Here is a 12279-nt window from a genome sequence, read left to right as displayed (position 1 = left end):
TATGTTATACCCTGCCTGTCGTAAGAGACAACTGAAAGGGTACTCCACTGGTTCTCAACTTCGTGGCATGGGTTAGCGTCCACGGAGCCTCTGTCTAAGATTGGCATTGTTTCATTTACTACCACACGAGATGGCCGTGCTGTTAGGTGGTGTAGCTGTGAGCTTCCATTCGGGAGATAGTGGGTTCGAAACCCACCGTCGTCAGTCCTCAGCCCGATTTTCCATGGTTTCCCATTTCCGCACAAGACATATGCTGAGACTGTTCTTTATTGAAGGTCACAGCCACTACCTTACCAATCCTATGCATTTCCCATCCTTCCGCAGCCGAAAATGTTCGATGTGTTAGTGCGACGTTGAAACACTAGGAAAAACACTTACTTAAGCCAAACCCCTCATTTTCATCTTCCTTATTCGAACTATCACGCTCATGTCCCGTCCTGTTCCGACCCCGATGGTATTAGGTTTTTTAGATCTGGAGAGTCTTTCACTTTCGTGCCCTATGAGGCCTTTCTTTAGCCAATACTTTCATTTTTCGAAGGGTCCAAACTCTGCCATTTTTCACTACTAATTCACTATCAACGGTAAATTCTCCTGCGGAAGATCATGACAACGTGGTAACACACACTAGGCACAGAGAGAAAGATCGCTCAGCTAGAACTGGATCCCTCACCAAGAGAAGAAATGAATCGCATACCACACTCCCCTCCAACACAATAACACGCAGCTTCCCATCGCGGCAGATAACGCCCACCCTCACCTTAAAAAGGCTGTATCCTTGTTTAACAGTTGCAAGACATTTACATTCATGTTCATAAAAACCAGAACATCTTGAAAGACTAGAGATAGGATGTTCATATTCACAGGACATGTGCATTCGTATGTTCTAAAGAAATGATTACCATTTGAACCATCTCGGCCCTCAGGTTCAAAGTCCACATCTATATCTCTGCGCACCATCACAGACTGACAAAATGCACCTACGTCTCTCGTTGTCACTATAAATCGAAGGTAATAGATCAGTGTGACTTGAGCAGACGTGGAGGATGCCTCGCAGGCGTATGCGAGAACCGTACCGTCAAATGAGTGAGTTTGAAAGAGGACGCACTTTTGTCATGAGAGAACGTGATGCATCCATCCGGGAAATCGCTGCTCGTGCGGGACGAAGTGTATCGGCAGTGAAACAGGTGTTACAGAATGGTTCACAGAAGGCAATAGAACACGCCGCACCACCCAGACCACCCCCTGAGAAGACTCACACCTCATCCGAATGGCATTGCAGGAGAGATCTGCGTCCTCCTCGGCTCTGGCGCAACAGTGGAACAGTGTAACACATCGTACACTATCAGAAATGACAGTCCTTCGCCGTTTATTACGGTCTGGGTTACTGGCGCGTCGCCCAACTTCTCCGCCTACCTTTGACTAATGTGCATAAACGTTCTATACTGCAATGGTGTATGGAACGACGTTGTTGGGGTCAGGAATGGCACCAGATAATGTTTTTGGACGAATCCAGGTTGTTTGTTTAAAAATGATGGCCGCATTTTTGTTCGCCGCAGACAGGGGCAGATGCATCATAGTGGCTGCATTCGCACAAGATATACAGCGCCAACTCAAGGCCTTATGGTGTGGGGTGCTATTGGGTACAACCATAAATCACAGCTGGTCGTGTCCAGGGCAGTGTGACCAGTTTGGCCGACGTCAATGACATCCTGCCACCCGTAGCCATACCCTTTCTGCACGACACCCCAGACGCTGTATTTAAGCTGGACAATGCGCGACCACATGTTGCTGCACAAACACGTGACTTCTTGTTGTCACAGGATGTCACCGGACTTATCACCAATCTAAAATTTCTGGGATATGGTGAAACGACGAGTGCGGCGCTGTGACCCAATACCAGCCACCAAAGATGAACTGTGGAAACAGGTGAATGCAGCATTGATGGCTATACCCCAGGACTCCATTCGCGCCTTATACGCGTCGATGCCATCACGCATGGAACAAGTTATCAGTGCCCATGTAGGACCCAGTGCCTACTAGGCAAAAGAACACATGCTGATCCTAGGTGACTGAAATGCTAATCGTTTCTGCAGAACATACTAATGAACATGTCCTGTAGATATGAAGTGCATACCTCTAGCCTTTCAAGGTGTTCTGCTTTTTATGAACACGGGTGTACAAATTAAATACGGCTAATTACTAATACGCGGAGGTCCTGGGTTCGATTCCCGGCCAGAGGGGTTTTAAAAATCTGGATTTTAGGTCCACTGGGCCTACGTAATTGCAATTGAGGAACTACTTGACATTAAGGTAGTTGTCTCGGTCTGTAACGCTAAATATCGGAAGGGATCATCAAGCTGACCACGCATCACCTCATAACTTGCAGGTCATTCACGGATGTAACACCAGCAGTAGCACCATGGAGTTTGCGTCCTTAATTTAGATGTGCTTTTTTTTTTTTTTTTTTTTTTTTTGCTGGACTGTTGTAGTCCGCGATGTTAGTTAAGATATTTACCAACTGTATCCACCCGTATTGACGAGTTACTCACAATGAAGGTACAGTTACACTAAACGGAATATTCGAAAATAGAACTTAAGATAGACATATTGATACACACAAAAATACGTATCTTTTTCGTTGCTGACGTACTGAATTTCAGGCGCTTATTTGTGAGGTCAATTTGTATTAAAAATATTTGAAGCCTGTCATTTAATCTAATGCTTCTTTGTACACCACATTCGTCGTTCTGTTACCATGAGCACAAATGAAGTGTGATTTCCTTCTATTAACACGGGAGTATGCGACGTTGAGTTAGCAGGTTGAGAAGCAGCTCGACCCGAGGTCATGCTCTGCAGTTCTCGGAGTCTGACCCTGTGACTTGTTGATAGTCATCGCCAAGCACGGTCTTACGGATAACTGCAAACGGAAACTGGTAGACACCCAATTTTGTCATATTATGTGTGGAAGTGTTTGCTGCTGTTACTGAGTGTAGGGATAGGGTAGGTGCTTTGGTAATCGCAGTGAGATACTATCTAATCATTTCCCTGTAATATGGGGACACCGCATAAAATTACCACTGACAACGGTCGGTATAGGCGTCCAGAATTTAACTTCGTACCTCCCAACAGTACGGCGAATAAAGACATTAACCAGAAAAATAAAAAATGTTCAGTAGATATCCAGTTATAAGAAATCAGTAGTACGCTGGAAATAGATTTCCATTAAGGCTGATCATATATATTTTTGGGAAAGTAAAATCACTGTTCCGGTCTTTCTATTAACCCCAGTCCATTGAGGGATTTTAAGATGGCATGGACACTAAGACCTACATTTGGATAGGTGGATTCCAAATTTGAAGTTTGATTTAAATATTTCCAGTCGTTTTCGAAGATATCTGCTCTACGAGCACCCGGTTTTGGGGTATTTTCGCTAGGACTTAGATTCTAAAACATTCCGTTAGTGATATCTCCTTTTTTAACCCTCCTATCGAAAAAATGTATACGAGAAAAATGTTTTAGGAATAGATTTCCATTAAGGTTGGTCATGCAAGTTTTGCAGGAGAGTAAAATCACGGTTTCGGTCTTCCTATAAACCCCCAGTTTCTTCATTGATTTCGGATTGATATTCACCGTAAAACCTGTCTGTGGATAGGTACTACAGTATCTCATAATTGTGAAGTTTGGTTGATATATATCAAGTAGTTTTTCAGTCATCAGAACTCAGGCAGACAAACATACAGGCACCAAACCTAAAAGTTATGCAGATGGTCATTATTACATCTGAAAGGGATAACTATAAGAAAATTTCACCAAAATAATAAACGTGAAAACAAACAGTCGTTACGAGTTTATTTATATAGATTTTCTATATGGAAATGTATAACCAAAGGAAAGCATCTTCAGGCTACCGACGCGACGGTGAGGTTTCATATGTTTCTACCCAATATCTCCAGAATGCAAGCTCACAGCAATACGGCGCATATCACGTAGCCAACATGCTTGGAAATTTTTTGTAAGACATTGTACTGAGTAACTGGTAAGTGGAGTGGAATTAACGTCGGAATCGAAAGCTGCTTATACCCCTTGTACTTAATTATTTGATCAAGTATTAATAACAGCAGAGCCCTGATTTGAGGCGGATTGGTAGCTGTAAGGAAATGAAAACTTCTTTCTTACTGTAATTTGTTTATCCTCCCGGGTTGGTTTCTCCGACGGACTCAGAGAGGGATCCAACCTCTACCACCTCAAGGGCAGTGTCCCAAAGTGTGCGAATTTGGGTCTGGGGATACAACTGGGAAGGATGACCAGTACCTCGCCCAGGCGGCCTCACCACGGAGGATGGGAAGATTGGAAGGGATAGACAAGGAAGAGAGAAGGAATCGGCCATGGCCTTAAGTTAGGTACCATCCCGGCATTTGCCTGGAGGAGAAGTGGGAAACCAAGGAAAACCACTTCGAGGATGGCTGAGGAAGGAATCGAACACTTCTCTACTCAGTTTACGTCCCGAAACTGAGTGGACCCCGTTCCAGCACTCGTACCACTTTTAAAATTTCGTGGCAGAGCCGGGAATCGAATCCAGACTTCCGGGGGTGGCAGCTAATCACACTAACCACTACACCACAGAGGCGGACGGAAATGAAAACTACCTATGATAAATCACAATGCTGAAGTTGACAGAAACATCCAGTCCCCGAACTATGTAAATTAATCAATGAAGGTTAAAATCCTTGACCCGTCTGAGAGTGGAACCCGGGACACCTTTGACCACAGGCCAACTCACTATAGAGCGTTCCAACCTTAAATTGCAGTACAGCAGTAATGGGATAATTTCGTCTCTTTCCTTCTCCCATGTTTTGCGGGTAGTGCTGTCCTACTCTAATGCAGTGAGTTTGCCAAATATCCGTGAATCAGAATGTTATCGGTTAAAATGGGTGAATATCGTGTTATGTACAGAATTTCAAGGCGCATTTGATGCCGTTAACAAAAAAAATGTAAAAAAATAATTTAGTGTGAAAATGGTAATATAATGGATAGTTTCGCCAAATGCAAAATCTTCATTGCATAGAACTTATCATGCCATAACTCCTATTTTATATTCATTACTAGCAAGATACCCGTGCTTCGCTACGGTATTATACTGAAATTTATAATTGAATGCTTATTGTTTTAGATATATAATCCGCCGAAATTCGCGATCTGACTCGTTTTCGGCGAGAATCCACCAAAATTCGCGATTGGACTCGTTTTCAAATAGATTACGGCAAGTTTCCTCCCATTTTTCAATCTTTCTTTCCAGCAATCGATTTCGTACTTCCCGGGCTAGGTCCAGGTATTCCACCCGGTCAGTTGGGTCCCTAAATCTTTGACATCTTTTTTCTATAAGCATTTTTAATATGGATCAAATCCTTCAGGAGATCCAGCGTGGTGTCGTCTTGGGTGCCTTGGCGGTACTGAACCCGCGGTCGGACTGCATTCTTAGTCATTACCCGTCCAGGACCCGTTTCCAGCGCGGTCCGCACATTTGACGACGGTCCAGAACATTATTATTATTATTATTATTATTATTATTATTATTATTATTATTATTATTATTATTATTATTATTATTAGATGTTCTGAACCCCACAGCAAGATGCAAGACCGCTACTTGGCGGTAAATTACATCTGCTGCCATTGTCATTGTTGACAATGTGACCAGCACCATTGTCGCGCGTAGGCAAGTGTGCGAGATTTCTGGCGATACGAATGACATACTTCCGTGTATTATTGATCTTATTATAGAGGTGGACAATTTGACGGTCAATTTCATTCCCATCGTTCATTTCAAATGTGTTTAAATTTTTATTTATATGCCAGGAGGAATCTACTGTAATCTAAGAATCTCCGAAGGAAAAGATGGCTGTTAAAAACGAACCCAGGAAAAATTAAAAATGATCGGTTTATGATCAGAATAAGTACATCGAAAATCTGCAGCCCGTTTCCAGTCATTCGAAAGGGCCAGGAATGGAATGAATAAAGCCACATCTAGCGGCGACGATAGGAATTGTGCCGGCTGCCGATGCACACCTCTGGGGCAATGATCGATGAATGACAAATGAAATGAAATATTGGACAGTGTTTTTGGAATGAATGATGACAGAGAAAACCAGAGTATCCGGAGAAAAACCTGTCCCGCCTCCGTTTTGTCCAGCACGAATGTCACATGGAGTGACCGGGATTTAAACCACGGAACCCAGCTGTGAGAGGCCGGTGCACTGCTGTCTGAGCAACGGAGGCACCTTATAAGTACATTATGAACAGTAAAATCAATTGGTCTCACCTCCTTTTACACCCCACCGCCGTTGAGTTTATTTACCCCCCAAAAAAATTAAAAGTAGGAGAGTTTCTTTATGTATAAAGGAGATACCAAACACCCTTGTTCACGTCTATTACCTTCAGTTTTGAGATATAAGCATCCCCATAAAAATAATTCCCTTTTTTTCACTTCCTTTCACACTCCTTCCCCCCTCCCCTAAGTGAATTTTCCGGCAAAAAAAACCTCGTTTCTTTAATAGTAAAGGATCTTCTAAATACCAATTATCACGACTCTAACTTCTTCAGTTTTTGATTTATGTGCTCTCATGAAAGGAATTCAACTACTTTTCACTCCCGCCCCACAAGATGGTTTCCCCCTAAAACGCGTTTTTCTTTGTGTTTAAAGGAGATCCAAATACCAATTTTCACGTCTGTAACAATTTTAGTTTTATTAAATGTATTCTCATACAATTAAATCAATTAATTTTTCAATTCTTTCACCCCCAACCCCCTTCATTGGATTTTCCGAGAATACGTGTTTCTTTACTTTTAAAGCAGATTCCAAATATCAAATTTCACGTCTGTAACATCTTCATTTTTGAGATATCAGTAGCCTAATTAAAAGAATTCAACACCATCTTCAGTTACTCCCCCCACCTCCACCCAAGTGGTATTTCCGAAAACTAAAAATACACGTTTCTTTATTTTTAATTGAGATAAAAAATACTATTTTCACTTCTCTAACATGTTAAGTTTTTGAGATATACTGTAGAAATTCTCATTTTAAAATTTCACCCCCTTTTAGTTCCCCTTAAGTGGAGTTTCAAAAACGAATCACCCATGTTTCTTTACATTTATAGGAGATTCCAAATACCCACTTTTTACGTCTGTAACATTTTACGTTTCTCAGATATTCTGTAGATATCATCTTTCAAAACATTCACCCGAATTTGTCACTCCTGTTTAACCGCCATTAATTGGATTTTCCAAAAACAAAAAAATACGTGTATCTTTATTTTTAAAGGAGATCCCATATACAAATTTTCAGTTCTGTAATGTCTTCAGTTTCTCAGATATACGTATCCTCATTAAAGGCATTCAACCCATTATTCACCCTTTTACACCCCTATAATTGGGATTCACGGAAAACAAAAAATACGTGTTCCTTTATTTTTAAAGGAGTTTCTAAATATCAATTTTTACATGTGCAAACTTTTCAAGTTTTGAGATATAGATACACTCGTTTTAAAAATCCACCCCTTTTTTACCCCCCACGCTTTGGATTTTCCAAAAGCAAAAAAAAAGTCTTTATTTTAAAGGAAATCCCAAATACCAATTTTCAGGTCTGTAATATCCTTAGTTTCTGAGATATAAGTATCCTCATTAAAGGCATTCAACCCCTTTTTCACCCCTCCGATTGGGATTTTCCGAAAACAAAAAAGACATGTTCATTTATTTTTTAAAGAGATTCTAAATACCAATTTTTACATCTGTAAACTTTTAAAGTTTTAAGAGGTAGATACACTCATTTTAAAAATTAATCCCCATTTTCAGCCCCCATTATTTGGATTTTCCCAAAACGAAATAATGCCTATTTCTTTATTTTTAAAGGAGATCCCAAATACCAGTTTTTAGGTCTGCAATATCTTCAGGTTCTGAAATATAAGTAGCCTCATTAAAGGGATTCAACCCATTTTTCCAGCCTTCCTGTTGGGATTTTCCGAAAACAAAAAAATACGTGTTTCTTTATTTTTAAAGGATATTCTAAATACCAATTTTTACATCTATAAACTTTAAAGGTTTTCAGATATAGATACACTCGTTTTAAAAATCCACCCCTTTTTCACCCCCCACGCTTTGGATTTTCCAAAAGCAAAAAAAAAAAATTCTTTATTTTAAAGAAGATCCCAAATACCAATTTTCAGGTCTGTAATATCTTTAGTTTCTGAGATATAAGTATCCTCATTAAAGGCATTCAACCCCTTTTTCACCCCTCCGATTGGGATTTTCCGAAAACAAAAAAGACATGTCCATTTATTTTTTAAGGAGATTCTAAATACCAATTTTTACATCTGTAAAGTTTTAAGAGGTAGATACACTCATTTTAAAAATTAATCCTCATTGTCAGCCCCCCATTATTTGGATTTTCCCAAAACGAAAAAATACCTATTTATTTATTTTTAAAGGAGATCCCAAATACCAGTTTTCAGGTCTGCAATATCTTCAGGTTCTGAAATATAAGTAGCCTCATTAAAGGGATTCAACCCATTTGTCCAGCCTTCCTATTGGGATTTTCCGAAAACAAAATAATACGCGTTTCTTTATTTTTAAAGGATATTCTAAATATCAATTTTTACATCTATAAACTTTAAAGGTTTTGAGATATAGATACACTCATTTTAAAAATTCACCTTTTCATCCAACCCCCATTAATTGAATTTTCCAAAAACAAAAAATACGCGTTTCTTTATTTTTAAAGGGGATGCCAAACACCAATTTTCAGGTCTGTAATATCTTCAGTTTCTGAGATATAAGTATCCTCATTAAAGGCATTCAACCCCTTTTTCACCCCCTTTCACCCCCCCCTATTGGGATTTTCCGAAAACAAAAAATACGTATTTTTTTATTTTTAATGAAAATTCTAAATACCAATTTTTACATCTGTAAATTATCAAAGTTTTGAGATATAGATACACTCATTTTAAAAATTCACCCCCCTTTTCACCATCCCATTAATTGGATTTTCCAAAAACAAAAAATACGTGTTTCTTTATTTTTAAAAGGGATTAAAAGTACCAATTTTCAGGTCTGTAATATCTGCAGTTTCTGAGATATAAATACCGGTATCCTGATTAAAAGCATTCAACCCCTTTTTCACCCCTTTTCACCCCTACTATTGGGATTTTCTGAAAACAAAAAAAATACGTGTTGCCTTATTTTTAAAGGAGATTCTAAATACCAAATTTTACATCTGTAAACTTTCAAAGTTTTGAGATATAGATACACTCATTTTAAAATTTCAACCCCCTTTTCACCTCCTTAGCGACGGAATATCCAAAAATCCTCTCTTAACGAACACGTACGTCTTAATATGAATGTATTCCAAAAATTTCATTTCTTTATGTCCAGTAGTTTTGGCTCGGCGATGATGAATCAGTCAGTCAGTCAGTCAGTCAGTCACAAGAAGTTATTTTATATATATATATAGATTTTCCTAATTTTTTCACTGCTGGTAAAGAAACATTTCAGCTCGATGTAGATAAGTTTATTTTTAAATTGAAATGATAACAAAATGCAGTATATGCGTTTATTTTTAGTCATGTTCAGTGATTTTTATGTGCAGGCACGAAAACGTCAGTCGCTGGCCAGCGTTTTTCCTATTGAATTTGCATGGGGGGTCAAAGCGAGGCAAATGGTCTTCAGATATGGAAGTTATTTTTAAAACAATCCCGAAGTGCCTATCTTGCATAGTTATTAATTTGTGACAGGAAGAATATCTCCTTAAATTTTGGTTTCGCGCGTGACTCGGCTGGCTGTCTGGCTGGCTGGCTGAAGTACCGGTAGTGATCTCCCAAACATACGCTTTTAATATTTCCAGACAGTCGCATGCAGTGCAGTGCTCATTTCGTCAGTAGTATGTATAATACTGATTAAATACATATCAGTGACATATGCACAATTCTTGAGGGAAAGTGTATTTCATTTGTGTGGTTCGTGAGTTCGTGCTCGTGCGTGGGGATCTAATTTCGAAGAAAATGTGCAGAAGGATCATGGCGTGGTTAAATCAAAGCAAACGCTCTTCGAATATGGAAGTTATTTTAAAATCATACCTCAAGTCCCTATCTCGTTATCTCTTAATTTATGACAGGGAGAACGTCTCGTTTGTTTACGTTTCACGGGTGACTCGCTGGCTGAGCTTTTAAAAATACTGGCAGCCGTGTGCAGTGGTGTTCATTTTGTATTATAGGATTAATGAAATAAAGATCAGTTATATATATATCGGGAATCGAACCCGGGGCCCTCTGGACCAAAGGTCAGCACGCTATATATATATATAATATTTTATGGCGTGTGGCCTCCGAAGAGGCCGAGTGCAGGTCTTTCCAGTGTTGACGCCGCATAGGCGACCTGCGCGTCTATAAGAATGGGGCCCCTACCTGTGATGAATTCTAATGCTGAAGACGGCACACAGACACACACACACACACACACACACACACACACACACACAGCCCCCGAGCCTTTGGAATTAATCAATGAAGGTTAAAATCCCCGACCCGGTCGGGAATCGAACCCGGGGCCCTCTGGACCAAAGGTCAGCACGCTAACCATTTAGCCATGGAGCCGGACAAGATCAGTGATAAATGTATAGTTCTTGAGGACAAGTTGATTGTGTTTGTGTAGTCTGTGTAGTTGTCAGTTCGTGCTCGTATGTCTAGTTCTTAGTTCGAAGAAAAAGTGCAGAAGGATGTATAATGGATCATCAAATTAAAAAGAAACGTTCCGAAGGTAAACTCAGGGGAAAAGAACGCAATATTGTAATGAGTGTCCTGGATTATTTTTTAAAGACTATGAATATGAGCAGTGCAATCAGTGAAACAGCTAAAGCTACAGGTTGTTCCGAAAGAACAATCTATGCTATAAGGAAGGAACACACACATAATCCTTTGCGAACTCTCGAAAAAAAAAAAATGAGAAGGACGACAGAAAAATGAAATATGATGAAATTGTTAGAAGTGGATGCGTCGGGTGGTTAACTCTCTTTCATTTGCTAACATACCACTGGCATTGAACGTGATTTTGAGTCGCGTAAATGGAGAAGATTATTTGCTACGATTTTCCAAAACTACGTTGTATCGATTCTTACGTGATATAGACTTCCGTTATTTAAGACAGGATAATAAAGCAGCTTTCACTGAAACCGATGAAATTATTAATTGAAGGCACAGATATCTCAGGGAGATAAAACGTTTGAGGGCACAAAATAAAGCTATAATTTACACAGATGAATTGTGGGTAAATATATGGCAGACAGTGACAAGAGAATGGAAGGATACGACAGTGAAAAGTGCACAGCAGGCCGCTTTTGAAAGGGTGAGTTCGGGATTTAGGCCACCGAAAAGCCGAGGACCGTGATTTGCCTTAGTCCACGCGGGTAATGAACATGGTTTTGTTCCAAATGCTGAACTAAAATTTTTATGCCATAAAAACATGAGACAATTGGGCAAATTACGTGAACGAAGTAAAGAAAAATGAAAGAGTTTTGTGGAAAGCAGACGAATTACAGGACGATGTCGACGATGAAAAGTTTTTAATATGACCCGTTTCATCCAAAGCGTGAACATCAGGCCTTGCAGAAATGTTAGAAGGTGTACATCCAATGTTTGAGAGCAACGCCAGTGATTAAGGTATGTTGTATTTATTTTTACCATCCTACAAATATTAATTTATGAATGAATGAACTTAAAATTACAAAATTACAAACGAAAAATGTGGAACTGTGACGCCCTGTTTGAGTCACACTCGAGCGTGATCTTCGAGAGTCGATTTCGCAACAGCGCGCTCCATCTACGCTGTGCTGCAATTTAAGGTTGGGACGCTCTATAGCAATTTAGTCATGGAGCCAGACATATAGTGTGATTCAGCAGCCCCTTCCAATATAATTTGCTGCAGCCCAACGTGCATGTGGTTATAGGGGTACTACTACCCTGCAGGCGTACTGTATGGTACTAATGTTCAGTGAGCATATTTTGCATGCGATTCTGAACCCTAGTGAAATGTTATATCACTCGTTCGCAAAACATGACGCCTTAAAATCATTTAGCAACGTCCTTTTACCATGTACTGTGTTAATGTGTCGTGCATCGTGACCGGGTGTAACGAATAGGGGAATCTATACATAAAATTAAGTAACAGTCCAGTAATTAATGTCTTGATCACTGAACTGGATGGCGTATGTATTCTGCTCTCGTCATACTACCAGCA

The sequence above is a fragment of the Anabrus simplex genome, chromosome 1 (assembly GCF_040414725.1).
Source record: "Anabrus simplex isolate iqAnaSimp1 chromosome 1, ASM4041472v1, whole genome shotgun sequence".
Taxonomy (NCBI): Eukaryota; Metazoa; Arthropoda; class Insecta; order Orthoptera; family Tettigoniidae; genus Anabrus; species Anabrus simplex.
This window is presented reverse-complemented; position numbering follows the sequence as displayed.